Genomic DNA, 20,309 nt, shown 5'->3' with positions numbered 1-20,309 from the left:
CAAATGATAGAGCTGTGATAAAAGATTACAGTAATCCCTTCTCGATCGCGGGGATTGCGTTCCAGACCCCCCCTCAATAGGTGAAAATCCGCGAAGTAGAAACCATATGTTTGTATGGTTATTTTTATATATTTTAAGCCCTTATAAACTCTCCCACCCTGTTAACATTATTAGAGCCCTCTAGACATGAAATAACACCCTTTAGCCAAACGTTTAAACTGTGCTCCATGACAAGGCAGAGATGACAGTTCTTTCTCACAATTAAAAGAATGCAAATATATCTTATCTTCAAAAGAGCGCCGTCAGGAGCAGAGAATGTCAGAGAGAGAGCGAGATAAGAAAAGCAAACAATCAAAAAATCAATCCGTATTTTTAAGTATACAGAAGCACCGCGATAAAGCGGCATTTTGTAGAGGAGCCTCCGTGTCCTCTGTGCAAACAGCCCCTCCGTCAGGCAGAGAGAGTGAGAAAGATAGAGAGAAGGAAACAAGCGCCACGCGGGAAGCATATCTTATATCATTGAGGAGTTTTAGTAAATATGTAATACATGCTCTGATTGGGTAGCTTCTAAGCCATCCGCCAATAGCGTCCCTTGTATGAAATCAACTGGGCAATCAAACTGAGGAAGCATGTAACCTAAATTAAAAGACCCATTGTCCGCAGAAAGCGGCGAACCAGCGAAAAATCCATGATATATATTTAGATGTGCTTACATTTAAAATCCGCGATAGAGTGAAGCCGCGAAAGTCGAAGCGCGATATAGTGAGGGATTACTGTATACCATTTATCTGTATGCTGATTGGTGTAAAGTGATATGTTTCTTGGCTGTGTTATGTAAATGAACCTAAGTTACTTAGATTGTTGCTATGTTATATTCCTCAGTCTTGTCATACTTATCTGATATAATTACATGACAGGCTCCCTCAAACTTATTGTAATAAAGGATATCCATCTTTGAAGCTATTTATAACGTTGTCATCACAACTATTGTTTATTTAACTTAGAGAAGTCAGTAGCAGTAATGTGTGATACAGTGTTAGCCATTACAGACGCAATGAGGTCAAGCAAAATTACCCCCTTTATCGGCTAACTAAAAAGATTACAATATGCTAGCTTTTGAGGACGCTTGGACCCCATCTTCAGGTATGATGCAATACAGAAAGTGGATTTCCTATGTTTATATAGACACGAGGGGCCTCATGTATAAACGGTGCGTACCCACAATGTATAAAAACTAAACTTGGCATAAAGCCACGCACATTTTCATGCTAGTTTAATCCCTGGCGTACGCAAGTTTTCCGCCCGGTTTTGCAAACTGGCGGCACCCAGCATCAAATCAGTGCTCTTGTTCCAGTGTGGTTTCCCTTTTTTTTTTAGATCCACATCCCTGACGCAGCTTTAGCATATACACTGAAATTAACGCATATTGCTTATTAGTTTAAGGCATCTGATTGTAATTAACCTGTAACAATATAATGGTCCATGGAATGGCCAAACTATTCCAAATACCATAGCCGCTTTAGCGTTGTTCCTCTCACGGCACCTTTTTCTTTTTCTTTCAGCTGCTCCTATTAGGGGTTACCATGGCGGATCATCTTTTTCCATATTACTCTCACTGCACCAATCGGAGTATTTATATCATTTTATCAGAGTGTGGAATCACAGCTCTACACGTCTGCTCTCTAGCTCGTCTTCCATCGTTATTTATTATAGTTGGTTAGTAGAATGAAGTACAGAGTAGAATGATGTTAGAATTTCAACACACAAATACTCCCTGAAAATTCCTGCAAAGAATTGTATTAAACATTTGTCCTTATGAATAAACCTTCCCATTCTTAGTATTTTATAAACACAAATCCTCTAAAGTTTTGCACATGTGAACATGCGTACCGTGAAATCTTCTAGGTTTAACTTGGTTAAAATTGTAAGTTAACCATTAGTTCAGAGCAAAAATAAAATTTCTCTCCAAATGAGACAAAGGTTCTGAAGACAGTGGTAAAGCGGAAGCAGAAGTAGAAGCAGACAATGGCCAACAGTGAGATGAGATGAAGAACTCCAGGCACTCGACAAACAGATTTAAAAACTTCTGTCCAGACGAAGGTACCTTTGGGATTTGAAGGCTCAGCTGCTGGACAAACCATCCTTGACATCTGAAGACGACGTAACATCAACCCTGTGTCGTGCCGCTCACTTCCAAGGACAAGTAAGCTTCACCCCCGTGCCTTGTTGGAACAACAATGATGCCGATGAAGACCTTGGCGTGTGTTAGCTATGCAGGCGGGGGTTCAAGGCTAGAACACCTCCATCGGCACAGGCGAGCATCTCGACCCAGAACCGGTTCGATCCTCTCCACGTCCCCAGTTTGCCTTCATCCCCGGGTGATGTAATCGTGGTAGGTGATTCGATTGTATGAAACCTCAATATCACATGCCCTAATCGAAAATCTTTTGTTTCTTGTTTTCCCGGTGCTCGAGTCCAAGATGTGATGAGACATGCACCGACTGTCTACGAGAAGCACAAGAGGGCAGTTGGATCCATTGTATTACACACCGGCGTAAATGACATAAGACACCGACAGTCGGAGATTCTCAAGGCTAACTTCGCAGCAGTAATTAAAGACACGAAGTAGAGGACTCCATCGGCAAAGATCTTCATTTCGGGTCCACTACCTCTCGTCAGACAATCAAATGAATACTACAGTCGTCTGCTGGGATTAAACAACTGGCTGAAAGGCTTCTGCGAGAATCAAGACATCGGGTTCATCGACAACTGGGACCTCTTTTGGGAAAGGCCGTGTTTCTTCAAGCGGGATGGCCTGCATCCGAATAGATTCGGTGCCCGGGTCCTCTCTGAAAATATCGCTAAGGTAGTTCGTCTATCTTGACTATCTATTTCTACTTTAAACCCCTTCCGTAATGCTACTGCTTTGCTAGGACATGATAATGGCTTAACAAAGTCTTCCGTAAAAGTGCACAACATTAATACTCTAAAAACCAATCTTAATGCACGTACAAAATCCAGGCAGTGCGGCATAAACACCAATAATTTAATTGCAATTACTACTTTAGATGAACAATGCATTAAAACTATAAAAACAGATTATAGATTACATAAAAAATACATACAGAGTGGCGCTAATAAAAATAACCTAGTTTCTGTTCCAAATATCAATAATGCGCAAAGAATTCAGCCCTGCCCCTCCGAAACATTAAATAAGGCACTATTAAATGTTAGAGCTTTAACTAACAAGAAATTTTTTATCAACGATCTTATTAGTGATAGAAAAATAGATTTTATTGCACTAAGTGAAACGTGGCTTAGCTTAGACGGCACGGCTGTTTTAATCGAATCTGCACCTCTGGATTACAGTTTAACTCAGTTTAACAGTTTAACTACAGGGAAAAAAGGGGGGCGGCTTGGCAAACATCTGTTCCTGCCGATTAAAGTGTAAAGATGTCAGTTTTGGTAAAATCAAATCCTTTGAGTATCTCGCCAGTGTTATTCATGGAGATTCTCACGTTCTAGTATTATCCGTGTATAGACCTCCTAAATTTAACACGTCTTTCCTTGAGGAATTCTCAGACTTAATGTCAATTTTAATTACGAACTATGACACACTCTTAATAGTCGGCGACTTTAACTTTCATATCAATAATCAGTGTGACCTAAAAGTAAAGGAATTCATGAACCTCCTGGACTCTTTTGATTTGAGACAGCTCGTTAATCAGCCTACACATAAAGCAGGTCATATGTTAGACTTAGTGATTACCAAAGGACTAAAGTTGATGTAAAGCAGATCATTGATATTGGTCTATCAGACCATTTTCTTCTACTATTTAATATAGAAATAATGATAGAAAACATTCATAAGAAACATATTGTTAAAAAACGCTTCTTTGACTCATCAGCAGCTTTAAAACTTATAAACATTCTAAGCAATCAGGCCATTTATAGTGCCAACTATAATAGCGAGGATAATGTAAATAGTAAGGTGGAAAAATTTTATTCTAAAGTGAGAGCTGCTGTTGACATAGTTGCACCTGAAAAGACAGTTAAAAAATCTTCTAGCATTGTTATACCATGGAAGACCCAAAGAGTGTCTGATTTAAAAAGAACATGTCGTAGAGCTGAGCATAAATGGAGGAAAACTAAACTGATTATCCACTATCAGATATTGAAGGTTAAAATAACAGAATACAATAACACAGTCCGTCTTGAGAATCGCTGCTATTTCTCTAAGATTATAAATAACAATGCTAGTAATCCCATAGTCTTATTTTCTACAATTAATCGTCTGCTAAACCCAGGTAACACAAAGGAATGCTTATTAATGATATTAGAAATAACATAGTACATCTCCCCAACACTGCGGATCCTCCTAAGCCCCAGTACTCCGTTATAAACAAATTAAATTCTTTCACCAGGATAGATTTACCTGATTTACATAGAATAATCTCTCAACTGAAACCCTCCACCTGCGTCCTGGAGTTTTTTCAAAGAAGTATCAGGCATGCTAATTGATAATATTCTTGACATAGTAAATTCGTCATTAAATACGGGGGTCTTCCCAGACTGTCTTAAGACTGCTGTAGTTAAACCCCTACTTAAGAAAAATAATCTTGACCCCTCTGCTTTTGAAAATTTTAGACCCATCTCTAACCTGCCTTTCTTAAGTAAAATTCTACAGAAGGCAGTCATTATGCATTTAAATGACCACATCAAAAAACATGCTATTCTTGATAAATTTCAGTCAGGTTTTAGAACAAATCACAGCACAGAAACTGCACTTGTTAAAGTAGTAAATGACTTGCAGGTAAATTCAGACAGAGGCCATTTATCTGTTCTCATCCTCCTAGATCTGAGTGCCGCATTTAACACCATTGATCACAATATTCTTAGAAATAGCCATAGTTAATGGGTGGGCCTCTCTGGCAGGGTCCTAAATTGGTTTGAATCCTACCTGGCAGGTAGAAAATTCTTTGTTAGCCGTGGTAATTATAACACAAAGACGCATGATATTCTATATGGTGTTACACAAGGCTCTATCCTGGGTCCGCTGCTTTTTTCAATCTACATGCTCCCGTTAGGTCAGATTGTCTCAGGGCACAACGTGAGTTACCACAGCTATGCTGATGACACACAGCTGTACTTATCAATAGCACCTGATGACGCGACTCTCTCGATTCACTAACACAATGTTTTACTTGTATTTCTGAATGGATGAATAGTAATCTTCTCAAGCTAAATAAAGAGAAATCTGAAATTTTAGTGATTGGCAATAATGGATTCAATTTTGGTTATCAGAAATAAACTTGAATTAGGATTAAATGTCAAGACGAAAGTAAAAAACTTAGGGGTAACTGTTGACTGTAACCTGAATTTTAAATCGCATATTCATCAGACCACTAGGACAGCATTTTATCACTTAAGAAACATAGCAAAAGTTAGACCTCTTATATCATTGAAAGATGCTGAGAAATTAATTCACGCTTTTGTTTTCAGTTGACTAGATTACTGTAACACAGTCCTCTCAGGACTACCCAAAAAAGACATAAATCTTTTGCAACTAGTGCAGAATGCAGCTGCTAGAATCCTAACTAGGAAAAGAAAATCCGAACACATTACTCCAGTTTTGATGTCACTACACTGGTTACCTGTGTCTTTCAAAATTGACTTTAAAATTCTGCTTGTGGTTTTTAAAGCCTTAAATAATCTCGCTCCATCTTATATATCGGAATGTCTGACACCCTATATTCCAAATTGTAACCTTAGATCCTCAAATGAGTGTCAAATTAAAAAAGGCACATGGACTTCACTCATTAATATTTCTTAGTGTGAAAAGCTGTTGTTACATCAACTATTGTAAAATATTGTATTTGTTTAATAAGATACCTGAAAAAGGAAAACCCTTATGGCACTGATTATATCTGATTGTAGTGTAATATGTTATCGACTGTACCTAATTTTTCAGAAAGTTTTTATAAAACTTTATAAAAGAAAGACTAATATCTGGCAGGGATTAAAGATGCAGTAATATTTAAAGGCCAAACTTGTTTAAATGCTGACAGCAGTAATTTATGGCAATTTTGCAATATGGTGAGGTCAGAATTGGGCCTTGTTAAAGGCAGAGCTGAGGTTATTTTCTTTTTGTCATGTTTACACAAACTGTACAAACAAGTCAGTTCAATTTTCAAATGAAACTTAAAGAAACGGATTAGCAGATATCCCAGTGTCAACAAAATCTTTTCTGGGAATCTGGGTAGACATTTCAGCAGATACATGGGAAATGAAGTGTAATGTAAATTTAATGATTTATTAATTGAAAGTTAAAGCATCCCATACAATTATGCACTTTATAAAAGTCATCTGAGAGTAATTCCAAAGGATATATCACATTCTGCATTCAGACAGTGTACAGTATACAAATTATTAAAATTAATAAAAGAGATGCAGTGTAGTGTCAATACTTTGTGATATAGATGTCAAGGTACAGTGGATTCGGAAGGTATTCACACAGCTTCTGCACACTTTATTATGTTGTAGATTTAATTTTAAATGGATAAGTTCACCCATCAATCTACACTCAATAACCAATGTCAATGTCAAATTTAGCACATTTAAAACAACAAAGGAATGCTGTGGCCAAAGTGCTTTACAGTAATAGAATAAAAGAAAAACATACAATTAACATGAATAACATAATAGAAATAAAATAAATGAACATAAATACAATAAATAATAAATAGAATGTTACACAATCACAATGACGAAACCATCAGTATTACTGAAGGTTACGGAATGCAAGAGAATAGAAATGAGTCTTTAATCTTGTTTTGAACAGTTCGATTGTAGACGACTCCTTTATGTAAAGAGGTAAAGAGTTCCACAGGCGAGAAGCAGCAGCTGCAAAAGCCCTGTCCCCCTTGGTTTTACACTTGGTACGAAGGACAACAAGAGACAACTGACCAGAAGATATAAATACTCTAGATGGCTGGTGTAAAACACGCAATTCGGATAAATAGGCAGGAGCAACCCATGTAAAGATTTAAAAACTAGCAACAAGATTTTAAAATCAATTTGAAAAATGACTTTCAGCCAGTGTAAAGAAGCTAATATTGGAGAAACAGAAGCAGACTTTCTTGCCCCAACCAGGAAGCGAGTGGCAGCATTCTGGACCAACAGTAACCTGCATATCAAGGATTTGCTAATCCCAGAATACAGCGAGTTGCAGTAATCAAGACGAGAGAAGGTAAAAGCATGAGTAGCTTTCTCAAGATCCCTAGAAGATAAAAAAGGCTTGATCTTACCTAATAGACAAAGCTGGAAAAAGCAACTCTTAACTACAGAATTAATCTGTTTCTCAAACGTGAGGTTACTATCAAAGATAACACCAAGATTGCAGACTTGAGGTTTGCAAAAGATAGAGAAAGAGCCGAGAAGTCCAAGACCAACCTCCGTTTTATTTTGATTCAGATCAAGAAAATTATTAGCCATCCAGGATCTTAGTTCAGAAAGACAGTTGCGAAGTTGATTCATTGCAGAGTTGCAGACAGGAATATAAACCTGTGTATCATCAGCATAGCATTGAAAAGAAATGTTAAATTTCCTAAAAATAGCTCCAGTAGGGTGAAGGTATATAGAGAATAAAATAGGACTCAAAATGGACCAATAATGAAGACATGAAAACACATTTTCAGAAAGGTTAGCAAATTTATTAAAAATTAAAAACTGAAAATCACTCACTCATGTAGTACTCAGACCCTTAATTCAGTACTTTGCAGAAACTCCTTTGGCAGCAGTTATAGCTTTGAGTCTTCTTGGGTATGTCTTTACAAGCATCGCACACCTAGATTTGGGAATTTTATCTCATTCGTCCTGGCAGTTCCTCTGAAGCTTTATTAGATTGAAAGGGAAATGTCTGTAAACTGCCATCTTCAAGCCCACAGATGTTCTGTGGGGTTTAAGTCTGGGCTTTGACTGGGCCACTTAAGGACAGTCAGAGACTTGTTTGAAGCCACTCCAGCATTATATTGGCCATGTGCTTTGAAACATTTTAACATATAGTGCTGAAAGGCGAACTTTTGCCCCTGTCTGAGTTATTCATCTGAATTCAAACTTCCCTTAATTCTGACCAGTCTCCCTGTCCTTGCTGCTGAGAAGCACACCATAGCATAATGCTGCTGCGCCCACCATACCATAGTGATGGTATTAAGCAGCTGATGAGCAATGCCAGGTCTTCACCGGACATAGTGCTTAGAGACCTACTCATAAGAGTTTTTGTCTCGTCATTCCAAAGAATCATTTTCCTCATGCTTTTATACTCAAGATTGGAGTCTTTCTAGTCACTGTACCATAAATGTCTAATTGACAGATGATCGAACTTCAAACTTATCTCAGGAAAGGACTTCTGAAGCACTTTTAGAGAGACCATTGGGTCCTTGGTTACCTCTCTAACCAAGTCCTTTCTCATCTGGTTATTCAGATGGTGGAATCATGATGGTTTCAAACTTTTACTTCCATTTCACAATTATTGAGTCTGCCATGCTCTTGGGAACACTCAAAGTTTTTGAAATCGTAAATGTGAAAATTTTGTTCAATTTAAAATTAAATGTACAACACAGTGTGCAGAACATGAGTACCTAGCGAAGTTTTGGTCTTCATGCTAAGCATTAGCAAATTGTTACTAAGTGGAGGTGTGATAGGACTACTTTGAAAATTTGTAGGTTATGCGCAAGATAGATTTCTAGTTCTAACATTAAAATATATTTCTTTACACAGGTATATAATGACATATAATGTAGGTGAAACTTGGTAAACAGTACACTTCTTACAAGTTTTAGGAAATATTTTTTATACAAGGTATACTAGAAACATTAAACAGTTAACTTACTAGCATAAGTTGATGTGTCTGACAAATTGTTTAAACGAAACCTGACAAGTTACAGTACTTTTCAATGAAGGACTTCTTCTTGTCAAGGCTTTTTTTGTTTTTTTGTTGCACTACTTTATAAATGTCAACACCCTGCTGTACAGATACTTGACTTTACTGATCTAGACACATTCCTATTGCAGGCTGGTCCCATCCTGGAGGTGAGCTGTCTTTCTGCCATCCAGATTTGGAGGCTTCTATTGACTGCTCAGTGCATTTATACTGATAAAAAGTGTGCTTTTGTAACAATCTCTGTAAATATGTGATGCAATGTACCCTGAAAGTTGTGAAATTTTGCTAGTATGTGAAATATTCAGGTTATCCAGTTCATGTAATTTGGATGCAATTTGTAAAAGTTCAGTATCTAGTAACAACATACTGTACCTTCTAAGAAAACATACATTTTGCTTAGGTGCATAAAGCCATTATGCTTTTGTGCAAGAAAATATCACTTGGAACATTAGATTGGCGAATATGCCTATTACATTATAATGTTGTACTGCACATAGCTGGTAATGGAATGGTAAATTGAAAAAAAAAAAAATAACATTGCCATTTCAGAAGGAAATTATGCCTATTTCAAGATGTAACATTAACTTTGTGTTTCGAGTGGAAAAAAATCTGACCAAACACAAAATTATAGTACTCAGAATGTGAAAATGACCTTGAAATGAATGCATGTTAGAATAATCAAGAACTGCACTTGCAGTTGGCAGAGTGAATAATATGAGCAAGCAATGAGCTATTGTGATAGATAAAAATAAGAAAATACTGTGAAAAACAAAAAACTAAAAGGGAAAGAGATGCAAAAAAAACCCCAACTTTTACACAATAGGCTTTATTTAAAAAATACACAAAAGTAATGGGCAACTGCAGTTTCCATAAATACCCTTTGTTAGCGAATGAACTGTATATACTACTTTATGGTGTGTGAGATAACAGTAAAGCCTAACAAGATGGGTAACAGCTATTGCTGAGTCTAATGGTATTTTGTAACATTTTGCATGGCTCCATATTGCTACAAACTCTTTTTAGAAGACATCTGTGTACATCTGAGTACACTTTATAACACGTTTTAAACCTGATCTGAGTAGATGTCAATGAACAGATCAATTAGGGGTGGGATAGTTTGAACATCCTAGAATGACTGAGTTCCTACATTCTCTAATTTTTTTATACAAGAATATGACTTTGCAAATACAAATTCTAAACAAAATGACACTGGCAAAGTAGTAAGCAGCACTGCTGCTTCACAAATCCAGCGTCCTGGGTTAAAACAGTACATCTATTTGTCATCTGTATGGAGTTTGCACATCCTCTGCATGTCTGTGTGGGCTTCTACATTTTCCAAGATGTGTGTATTACAGTATCTTAGTTATGATAGTTTAGTCATGTGGTTACAGTAGCCATGAGGTCTTCTAATAGGGGGTTGTTCCAGGCATTTGCCATTTGTGGCTCTAAGTCCCTAGAACTAGGTGCTAGGTATCACCGTAAACTAAATTCAAGACTAACTATCAATTTTAATGTATTGTATTTAAAATAATTAATAAAACAGAGATGGAAAGCTAAAATTATATGAAACAATTACAAAACTGAAAAGACTAACTTAATAAATAATAAATTACAAAAATATTTTCAGCTTTTGTGACCAGACATCAAAATATTCCTCAATAAAGAGACAAGGTCACACAATAGAAGTGCAAGAAAGGGAAAGAATTATTTCAAATGTATTTACAAAGTAAATAAGGAGGAAATAATATTTGGATTAAACCTTACCCTGACCAACCCGGAATTCTGTTGTTTTTAGAAAAGGATTTCCTTCCCTGTGATGGATTGATGCCCTGCCCAGGGATTTTTCCTGCCTTGCGCCTTATGTTTGCTAAGATTTTCATTGTGACCTTGTTCTGGGAGTGTGGGTTTAGAAAATGGATGGATTTTCTTCCCTTAATGTGTATATCAATTAAAAATTGAGCATTGTCAGGAAGTGGCCAGGAGCTACACAAGACACATCACAATTTTGCATCAATCAAGTGGTGTCCTACAGTAATCTCCAAAATTATGTGACAGCGCTGTGGTCTGCACACTTGCACTGTCAGTAGTTTAATCACATATAGCATTGTTCTTTTGTTGTTTTCTTTTAGTGCAATTAAGATTTGCGTCTACCGACTCAACCTTAATGTTCTTGAGCATTTCATGTGTAATTCAGTTAGTACAGTTTCTCTTAATCTGTTGTCACAAGAATAATGAACAGACAATATAAAGGTTTAGGGCAGCCACCCAAATAATATATCCTGGCTGAAAAAAGGTATTTTTCAAGAGATGTTTACAAGAGAGAGTCCAAAACAGAACTGATTATATGAAGTCCAGATGGTGGCTTTAAAGGCCAGGGTAGGAAGTGACATCATCGGGGCCGGAAGAAGAAGTGATGTCATCTGAGGCGTGACCGGAAGTGAATTCATCAGAGGCACTTGAACAGGAAGTGATGCTAACGGAGGCACCGGAACAGGAAGTGATGTCATCAGAGGTGCCGGAACCCTGTGGGATTTCCCGAGAATGGTCTGCAAGGGATTGAGAGGGACAGTTAGTGCACCCCACTGCCCCCTGGTCGGATGTGGATTTGCCATTATTCAGGCCCTTTAGTTGACTCATACTCGCACGTGTGTGACACTGTATTCTGAATGACTTAAATGTTTTAAACTGCTCCTTTCACCAAAACTTTACACAACCACACCTCTTAAAGGAAGGCTTTTTCGAGATGTGGTTCTCTTTCACTGGTGAGAGATTCCTGCATCTCACCGATCTTCATCCAAGCCATTGAGAAACAGGCAAAAAAACCTTGGCAAGGGACTTGTGAGAAGCGCACGAGTGAGACTCTCACCATTTGTTATTGAGAAACCGGCCCCATATCTGTAAAAACACATTAAAATCTGTTTTTGCATTTTCTTTAAAATTCTTGATCTGCCATGTAGGTGGTGAAATCCAGTACATAACATTTGTCTGACTAAGATGATGTTGATATGGCCAGAAGAAAATGTTAGCGAGATTAACAAAGCCGGAAGAAAATGGGGGTGTGGTAGTTATAACATTGAAAGAAGCAATAGTAAGTGTATATTGTTAGAACAGGGTATATTGAGTGCTGTACAGATTAAAGGTAAAAACCCCACAAAACTTAAATTTTACCTAAATAGCCATCACAAATTTGCTTATGACATATGGGCAAAGGAAAAGAAAGGATGCAAAGCACAGTCAATCAGAGCACAAATGTAAGTTCAAGTTCAAATAATACATCATGTATTTCACTCTTTATTTATTTATTTTTTTTAATTTAATATTGTTTTTTATCAGTATGCTGCTGGAGTATATGAATTTCCCCTTGGGATTAATAAAGTATCTATCTACAGTATCTATCTATCTATCTATCTATCTATCTATCTATCTATCTATCTATCTATCTATCTATCTATCTATCTATCTATCTATCTATCTATCTATCTATCTATGTTTGCAAAATAAGGGCAGCAGATTGTAGAGCAAACTCAGTTGAACACCAAAAATGCAAAGAAGCCCAAATAAACCTGCTTATTGAAACTTGCATGTCTACATTACTATGTTACATGCCATTCTTCAAACAATGCCTTTCTTCTTTTGACCTCCAAATTTAACATGCCATGTGCTGCACAAATAAATGTGTGTACCTAGATCAACCAAGCATATCAAAGAAATTGTCAAACAAGCATGGAAACCAGCCCCTTGTGTAGACAGATGGAGTTAAAAGGGTCTGATGGCTTTATTTTTGGGAATTCCTGGATGTTTTCCATTCACCAGTCTTTGTTTAGTTCATGTTGCATATGTTATCCGCACATTGGCGAAGCTTTAGCAAACGCAATCCACCAAACTCTGGATGTGTGTGACATATCCGAGGACAAGGTTATGACAATAGTGACAGAAAACGGAGTATACATAATAAAAGCTGTAAGATATATGTTAGAAAGTGTGAAGATGAGGAGACTATTATAGTTGACAATTGAGATATATTATATAATATTTATTATGTATGTTCATTCCTTTTTCTATCCTTCCTTTATATCATGAAAAATGTGTGCATTTTTAATGTGAAACAAAATAACCTCTATTTTTGGAAGAGCCAATCCTAGTAAAATCCTTTCAAAATTCACATAGGAGTTTGGTTAAATAGAATAAGAAGAGAATGTTAGTTTTGCATAATCTTTATGGATAATGGAAGGGTTTACTTGTATTAACTACAGCTTGAAATGCTAATGAAATATTTTGAACAATGCTAAAAAATCTAATATATAAGATAGAAAATTATGTGCTACTTAATATCATTTATGAATGAGGAGATAAAAAATGTGTTTTTCATGAATTACTTATTTGCATTAGACATACTAGAACACTTGTCATTCAGATTAAACATATAAGGGAGAAATGCGTTGTGGTCCCCGGCCGACGCCCAGGAGGACGTGAGGAGGGCTTGTGCCTCCTCCAGACCGCGAGGGGGAGTCCGTCCTGGTTCTGTTGGGAGCCACGGGTCGAGGGCATGGAAGCCCTACCCTGTAGGGGCCCGTGGTCACCGCCAGGCGGCGCCCCGATGCCGGTTTATCCCGTACGGTCCTCGGCTGGGGCTGGAGCCAGGCCGGGACGCTTTGGAGGACCAGAGGAGGGCGAGTGCCTCCTCCAGACCGAGTGGGGGCGTCCGTCCTGGTTATGCAGGGGGCCTCGGGTACAGGGCTTGGAAGCCCAGCCCTGTAGGGACCCGTGGCCACCGTCTGGCGGCGCCCCAGTGCCTAATTATTCCGGGAGCCCGGCACTTCCGCCACACCAGGAAGTGCCGGGGGGAAGACGACCGGGGAGACACGGACGGCTTCCGGGTGCGCAGCCGGCACTTCCGCCACACAGGGGTGTGGCCACCGTTAAGTGCCGGGAAGCAGCTGGAGCCCATCCGGCTCCCCATAAAAGGGGCCGCCTCCCTCCAGTCAGCGGTGGACGTCGAGAGGTAGTGTTGGCAAAGCTTGAGAGAGGACAGGAGGCGGCCAGGAAGGCACAAGAGACTGTGGGCCTGGACATTGGGGAAATCGGTGCGAGAAGGCACTGGGGGTGCACGTGAGCCATTTGTATATAATATTCGTGTAAATAAAAGTGTGTTGGGTCCAAAAATGTTGTCCATCTGTCTGTGCCGGGGCCAGCGTTCACAGCGTACATACCTGAGCAAATATTTTGTATTAGAAAACAGGTTGGGAACATGGAGCCTAGGGGTTTTGGCTATTTTGACATTTGTTTTCTAAAACTAAATGGAAATTTACTAGTTCATTAATGCTTAGCTTGCCTGTGTGAATAGCCATTCCTTTTCTTCAAAGAACTGCAAATATCTCAGTTATTTGTATTGACAGAGGAAGCAGAACACAATAAAACCATGCAACATGATAAGATGCAGATACACCAATTGTAGCTGTTTCAGCAAACACCACAGGTCTTTAGAAACACAAATTCTTAGGAAATAAAATAATCAGCTTAAACCCAGAAAACTAGCTTTGGCCATCTGAAAGTGCTCCACTTGAAATGCAGAAATATTTGGAGGAAGGTAGGCAGAGTGTTTTCACAGGTATGCCACTTCAGGTCTAGCAAGCCAAGAGTGGCTGTGTATCCTACACTTTACCCTTTAGACTATGGATATTGTGTATATCCCACCCCACAAGCATTTGTTGAATGCATATTCTCAGCTTGTAGGCAGTTGTTGTCTGGATTGTGAAACAGAATGACCACTTCTCTGGAGCACAGAGTTTTCTTGAAAATTAACAGAAAGCTGTATAACTGAATCACACCAACAATCAGACATTGTTTGGCATCAATGTTATGGATCGACTTTATGAAAGTAAATTGTACAATGGGTATAGAAGTTTTTGTTGCGACAAGCTGAAAACCTTTCACTCTTGGTGGGGATTCTTAAGAATGCAACATCCATCTTTCTTGAAATGCTTCAGTTATTCTAATTGCTCATTCTTCAGTATCCTTTACTACAGGACTTCTCAGTTTAGGTCTTGGTTCAGTGTTTACATAATCTCTCCATGTTCTATTGAGTTTTTTCTCTGGATACTCTGGTTTTCTTTCAATATTCCAAAGATATGCAGGTCAAGCTGACTGATGATTCAGAATTGGATGTGGTAATAAGTATACCCAGCTATGACCTGGAATCTGTCTGCATAATCTTTGTTTTTTTTTCTCATTTCTTTTTTCCATTCTTAACACAATTGCTAATCAAGATTGCATGCACTACTCCAGGTGAGGCCTCCCCTTGCAGATATAAGGAGGAGCAATTCTTTCACTTCAGAAAATAAAAAGAATAAATGCGCATAATCTTTGATAGATAGATACTTTATTAATCCCAAGGGGAAATTCACATACAGTTAAGTCCATAAATATTTGGACAGAGACAACTTTTTTAATTTTAATTTTGGTTCTGTACATTACCACAATGAATTTTAAATGAAACAACTCAGATGCAGTTGAAGTGCAGACTTTCAGCTTTAATTCAGTGGATTGAACAAAAAGATTGCATAAAAATGTGAGGCAACTAAAGCATTTTTTTAACACAATCCCTTCATTTCAGGAGCTCAACAGTAATTGAACAATTAAATAACTGAAATAAAATGTTCATTTTGAATACTTGGTTGAAAACCCTTTGCTGGCAATGACAGCCTGAAGTCTTGAACTCATGGACATCACCAGATGCTCTGTTTCCTCCTTTTTAATGCTCTGCCAGGCCTTTACTGCAGCGGCTTTCAGTTGCTGTTTGTTTGTGGGCCTTTCTGTCTGAAGTTTAGTCTTCAACAAGTGAAATGCATGCTCAATTGGGTTAAGATCAGGTGACTGCTTTAATAAACTCTAGTGCACCTGCACTATAAAAGAGGCCGCCTGACTTTGTTCAGGGAGCCAGAGTCAGGAGGTGGAGGACAGAGCTTGTGAGGAGTGAAGGCGGTAAAAGAGAGAAAGAAGAAAGACAGTTCAAGAAAAAGAAACTGAACAATATTAGTGATTTGTGCACTGTGTGCTTATAAGAAAGAAAATAAAAGGGTGTATTTTGCAATTGTGTCTTCGTGCCTGTGTGTGTCTGGGGCTGATTTCCACAGAGTATAAAGGTAGGAATTTGTATCTGGTTAAGATGTAATATTAATAAAACCCACTGGCCCACAGGATACTCAGTTTGAATGCCACACTCAAGTCTGGGTGGATTTTATCCAGGTATTGTGGTACCTTGTAGTAGCACATCTTCAAAGGTAATACAGATAAAGCTATGCAGCAGTTCTAAATTGACCCCTATCTGGATGTGTGAGTGAGTGGATTCTGCAAAGTTTCCGGTGCTGCTGGGTGTGAGTGAGGGTGATAATACAGTATATCATATCTAATATACGTACCATGTCTACCTGAATTTTCTCAGGATGCCGACATCCCAAAGACATATTAGGTCAATGGGTGACTCTAAACAGACACAGGATGAGTGAGTTTATGTGCATGTATGAGTAGGCCCTACCCTGCGGTGGGCTAATGTCTAATAAAGGATTTGTGCCTGGTATTACAGAGCAATGATAGTGTTTCAATCTTTACAATCACATACAGTAATTGAAAACAAAGAGAAAATGGATGGATAAATGGATTGTGTCAAAGGTATTTCCTGGCAAAAAGATATTTAAAATATTTATTATAAGCAAATTATAATAGGGTACAGCTGAGGAAATATACAATGAATATAATCAAAAGAAAATATAATAAAACTTAAGGCGAACAAAAAACAAGAAATACAGTGTACACACAGTACCTTTAATGAAGCAGAGAAAAGGAAAAAGGAAAAGAAAATCCCAACACATTTCTCCAGTTTTGATGTCACTACACTGGTTACCTGTGTCATTTAGGATTGACTTTAACATACTGCTTATGGTTTATAAAGCCTTAAATAATCTCGCCCCATCTTATATATCGGAATGTCTGACACCCTATACTCCAAATCGAAACCTTAGATCCTCAAATGAGTGTCTCCTTACAATTCCAAAAGTTAAAGTTAAAAGAAGTGGTGAGGCGGCCTTCTGCTGTTATGCACCTAAAATCTGGAATAGCCTGCCAATAGGAATTCACCAGGCTAATACAGTGGAGCACTTTAAAACACTGCTGAAAACACATTACTTTAACATGGCCTTCTCATAACTTCACCTTAATTTAATCCTGATACTCTGTATGTTCAATTCATCATAATAACTATTCATGGTGGCTCTAAAATCCATACTGACACTTACTCTCTCTTCTGTTTCTTTCTGCCTTCACAACCACCACCTACTCAAAGCATCATAATGCTCCAACACTGACGGACTAAAAGCCAGAAGTCTATGTGACCATCATCATCAAGTCCTACCGTAAGAACCCTAAATCCAAAGAGGACTGTTTCATTTATGTTAGGTAGAATGCCCAGAGGGGACTGGGCGGTCTCATGGCCTGGAATCCCTGATGATTTTATTTTTTTCTCCAGCCGTCTGGAGTTCTTTTTTGTTTTTTCTGTCCCACCCTGGCCATCGGACCTTACTCTTATTCTATGTTAATTAATGTTGACTTATTTTATTTTCTTACTGTGTCTTTTATTTTTCTATTCTTCATTATGTAAAGCACTTTGAGCTACTTTTTGTATGAAAATGTGCTATATAAATAAATGTCGTTGTTGTTGAGATCAAAAAGCCAGGATATCCAAAGATCAATAAATGAAGAACACACACACAAATCAAACACTAACCACTATCGATGCCAAAACTAATGTGAGAACTACAGCGTCTCCATTTATATTGCTGGAGCAGTCCTCTATTTGCATAATCAGCAGACCCCGTCTCCTTGGGCTCTATATACAGGAGACAGAACTGTTGAAAATAACAAATCAAACTAATATGTACAACATTAACATAATGCAAAATTGCTAAAGTTAATATTTACTACACTGTATCAATGTTAATGTGACTCCAAAGTTCACATTGTGCCAGGATAGCATTTGTATTGAGAGACCACCCAACTATGCATATCATTCTTGCTGCTGTGGACCAGCCACCCTACTCGACACAGACAAGTGGATGTGCAACACACCTTTTTTTTTCCACATGGGAACAGCTTCCCTCTGCCTCCCACCTTTACAGCACAGTTCTCCAGTACACAATTCACTAGTCTATATTGCTCACAGTCCTTCTCTTTTTGCCTTTTTCTTGCTGCCACTCCTCCTCCAGCAAGCTTCGTCCTCTTCCACCCAACTTTGTCTCCTGGAGTAGTGGCTGCTGACTCCTTTTATAAGGCTTTATAAGGTGTGTTGGAAGCGCTGCCACTCAGGGCTCTGACAGCATTCAAGTGCCCTCTGGCAGAGGCCATGGGCTCCAGCAGGGTGGAGCTTCCAAGCTCCAAACCCGTGGCCCTACAGCATGCCAGGGGGGCTGCCCTCTAGTGTCCCAGGGAAGATAATGCCCTGAACACAGTCTAACCCCCATCCTTCCGTTAAAGGGGCATCCCGGCCGAGCAAATGTTCCTGACACCCGTCACACTGTATAAGATATGGGGTTTAATTGTCAGTCACCCAAGGAATTTGTTTCTTGCTACATCTGTATGTGGTTTGACTGACCTAAACATAAGTGAAAATTTACACTTTTTTTTTGCGTGTTCAGTGGTCAATGTGAGAGGGATAAAAAGGATTGGAGGCTCAATCACAAATTGAGATTAATATAATTGACTAATGCTCATTTATATGAACTTGTACTGTATGTGTGTGATATTTACATGGTGACATTGCTTAATTACCGACACCAAGTGTAGTGTGACAGAAACAGCTCACATAAATGTTTTTCACAATGCATATTTTCTCTAGTTAGATTGGTCTCATGTCAGATCACATGCATATTGCTCCAGGATTTGCTTGTTTAGACCATTGTTTCTAAAGGGTCTCAGTTTAGTCATTTTGGTCCACACGACCGATTGGTGGTTCACATCTGTCTACAGGGGAAATCACTCCCAACAAATTACAGTACAGACGACCCCCAAAATTTGCGGGGGTTACGTTCCTAGAAAAACTTTGGATGTGGTCAAAAAATGCCTATAAATACCTATTTTTATAGTTTCAACCCAAAATATGCCCCCAAAACACTTTAATTTCATTTCAAACAGGCTTAATATATTACCCTAAAACAAAAGAATGTTAAGGTAAACGTGTATACTGTACAGTACTGTATTGCTATGTCACCTGCAGTGCTAGAATGTAAAATACCAATGTTACCCCTATATGTAATGTAATTCATGCAAGAGTGTTTTCTTTGGTATACACTGTTGTTTTCTTTGGTATAATTGTTATACGTAATCATTTTGTTTTATTTAATAAAAATATAGTAAAATGTACAGGTACTCACCAATAATAAATGATATTAATTGAAGATGATGATGATGATGAATTAGTTGTGCAGCACGATGGAGGTATGTAATTAAGATGATGGCTCCTCGGGTGACGCCTCTTCTTCATGCGCTTCAGGAGGAGTTGTATCTTCTGACGGGTCTTCTTCTGGTGAGGTTTCATTTTGGCTTTTCTTTATTTGTTTGAGGAACATTGTCATGAGAAGTTGCTGTCGTTTCTTCATAGTGGCGAGGAGGGTTTTATATGTCTGAATGGCAGCATCGTTGCCATTAATAACTTTGAGAACCCAAACCATATAGGGATCCCATGCTTCAATCATCCCTTGCAACTCCTTCGCTGTCCTAATAATCTGGGACAGACGTTCCAATGTCAGGCCCCGCTCCTCCTCTTGCTCTTGATCTGCCGCTTCCTCCTCCTCTTTGCTGGCAGACTTCGTTAACTTCAACAAATCGTCGTCCATCAGGGGTTCAGAGTGGGCATCAATGAGGTTGTTGACCTCATCTTAAATGATGTCGTCAAAACCTTTGCCACTAAATACCTTTGCCAGTCTCACAGCCTTGTCAACAGTCTCATGCTGAATTTCTTCAGGTAAGAAGCTCTTGTAGTCCTGGACACACTCTGCCACAGCTTCTTCCAGCATGCGTTGAGGGTTTCCTTTTTCATCTCCTTAAGAGCAGCTTGGATGACTGACAGGCAAGTTGTGATCGTAAAGTTATGCCAGTAACCCTTTAATGTAAAATTCTCACCCGCGTCTATTGCATCCACAAGGTGTTGGTGAGAATTCCGGGTATAAAGAGCTTTGAAGGCACAGATCACACCTTAGCCTATAGGTTGGATGAGGGAGGTAGTGTTGGAAGGGAGGAACTCTTTTCTTCTGTGCCTTAAATCCTTCAGCTTCTTCCTTCATGATGTTCCAGAACAAGCCAATCTCATCCATGTGTCAGT

At 38.6% G+C, this 20,309-nt stretch overlaps 1 protein-coding gene across 6 annotated transcripts in view; it reads right to left on the bottom strand.

Moving 5' to 3' along the window:
• The window catches only part of ghrhrl (growth hormone releasing hormone receptor, like), a 144,291-nt gene that overhangs the window by 90,100 nt on the left and 33,882 nt on the right, over positions 1–20,309 (bottom strand). The gene's annotated exons all lie outside the window — the stretch shown is intronic.

The sequence above is a fragment of the Polypterus senegalus genome, chromosome 5 (assembly GCF_016835505.1).
Source record: "Polypterus senegalus isolate Bchr_013 chromosome 5, ASM1683550v1, whole genome shotgun sequence".
Lineage (NCBI taxonomy): Eukaryota > Metazoa > Chordata > Cladistia > Polypteriformes > Polypteridae > Polypterus > Polypterus senegalus.
This window is presented reverse-complemented; position numbering and strand designations above follow the sequence as displayed.